The sequence below is a fragment of the Palaemon carinicauda genome, chromosome 3 (assembly GCF_036898095.1).
Source record: "Palaemon carinicauda isolate YSFRI2023 chromosome 3, ASM3689809v2, whole genome shotgun sequence".
Taxonomy (NCBI): domain Eukaryota; kingdom Metazoa; phylum Arthropoda; class Malacostraca; order Decapoda; family Palaemonidae; genus Palaemon; species Palaemon carinicauda.
In genome coordinates this window covers 89,501,571-89,503,859 of record NC_090727.1, presented here as the reverse complement: position 1 = coordinate 89,503,859, position 2,289 = coordinate 89,501,571, and positions in this window count along the sequence as shown.

Below are 2,289 nucleotides of genomic sequence, written 5' to 3'. Positions count from 1 at the left end.
AATTCCCCATGTCCTTTTGAGGGCTTTGTTCTCAAAACTACAAAATCTGTCATACCACGCCTTTCTATCTGTTATATAAGGGAGATCAGAAAAAATTAAATCTCCTTATACATTCTTGCGAGAAACCTTTGCCTAACCATTTATGCTTTAGAGATACCTTCAAATTTGAAGTCTACTGTACAAGACCATAAATATAATTGACCAAAACAAATGGTAGACAAGTGACTATAAATGATACTTGCAATCTTTAAACAAAAACAACATATTCTACAAACATACAAACACATCTTTTATCATGTATAACCACATCTCCGATAACCCTGTGGAGCAGATAATTAATTACCTTCTTCATTAGGTGGCTTTGAGGAAACTATTCCCCAAGTCCCCAAGGCGGGGACACTCGACCAACAAATGCCCCAACACCAAAGGACAATAATAGTCTTCGCACAATGGTTGGACTACCAAACTATTCAACATACTTGGACAAACTTCAGTGGCCAATCTTCAAACGATGTAAGGCAGTCTCCCTTGTACTTGATATATTATAACGTGTTGATTCGGTAGTTTCCAGCATATTCTGGTTGTGGTAGCCAATTGGAAACGTCCCTGCCTGGTCATCTACCGGACTGGGGTTCGAGACATGCTCAAACTCGATAGTTACTTGTAGTGTCTAAAACCCTAAGGATGGAGGTTTGGGAGAGCTTACAGGTCTACCTGATGAGTCATCAGCAGCCATTGCCTAGCCTTCCCTAGTCCTACCTTGGGTTGAGGGTTTGAGGGCTGATCTTATGCATGTATGATCCGCGCCCAAGGGCCCCTCCATCAAACTAGTACCGAAGGGGACTAGTAATGGCTGCCAATGACTCAGCATACAGAGCTACCAAACAAACCCTCCTTAGCTCACAATGATGGCGAGAATGCAAATCGCCTATGGGTTATTTCTCTAACATAAAAAAAAACTCGTTTTACGAAAGATCACAACTACAGTACAACATAAATCATTGAGAAATTTTCACAATGCTGCTGCTATTCCAAAAATCCATATTACTAAACTGCGAGCATAAGGTTTGTAAAGTTAATGACTCGAAGTAACTGGAAAATTAATCAAGAAAAAAAGTTGATAATGGGGCGGTAGGCTGCGAATGTTTTTGTCAAGACATATGATCACATGGCGTGCGGTTCGTTATCTCATGATGAGAATACATACCATGGCGATTAATGGCGACGTTTATTGTTATTACATCGTAATTAAATCGCAATGAGTTAATTCATTACCACTACGACAGCCGCGGACTTAATAGCATCCGTGTGTTACTCGGGCATAATAGATCCCGTACAAGACCAGCAACTCAGGATATTTATAATGGTCTTCAGAAGATGAGAGTAAGAAAACAAAGAAGAAAATTATAGGTTTGTGGACAATCAATGGTTCTTTATATTTTTTCAACTTAGAACACCCATTGAAAATGGTTTGATTTCAAAATGCAGAATTTCAACTTATGATATCAGGTCACCCGGGTGTGGCGCGAAGCTGATATGGATTTAACGGCATTATACTGTAAGGTATAATAAATAAGGCTACTGATGCAGAAACAGATTCAAAACTTGCACAATCGTGGGGGATTGGAACCTCGATAAACCTTTTCCATGGCGTATTACGTGTGATAATGCACACGGATAAAAAGCTCGCAAAAATATGATTAAAAAACTAATTTGTGAATATCTTGTCTTTGAATATGATACAAACCTCATTTAAAATTAATCTCATATTAATCAATAAGAAAAAGAAATCAGAACCGAACAGTGAACAAAATCTTACTTCCAATGAATTTCCTTTGACACGAAAATCAAGTCATTTCCTTAACAAGTAAGTTTCGTCATTCAGGAATAACACTAAAGCTGACCTGGGTCCTTGCTGAATCTGATTCCCCACAAGACCATAACAATGCACTTAATCAATCGCCTTCAAATACTACAATTCGCTTCAACTGCGCAACTTTAGGCCACGCCTACCTTCACCCACTTATTACTCTTTTACACATTCCCCTTTTCATTTGTATCCCAAAACAGTTCTTTATTAGAATATGAATTTTTGTTCTCTTTTCTTTCTGCCACTATACACAAGTGGTCTCCTCTCCTCAAAAGGTAGACCTCGCCTTTCTATCATTATTCTCCTCCCTTCCCAGGTTCCTTTCTCTCAAAGTTTATTTTGCTCGATCTATATAAATTAATCTCTTTCCTTTATTCACATATTTTTCCTCTTTTCTCTTTTTCCCTCTCTTACCTTTC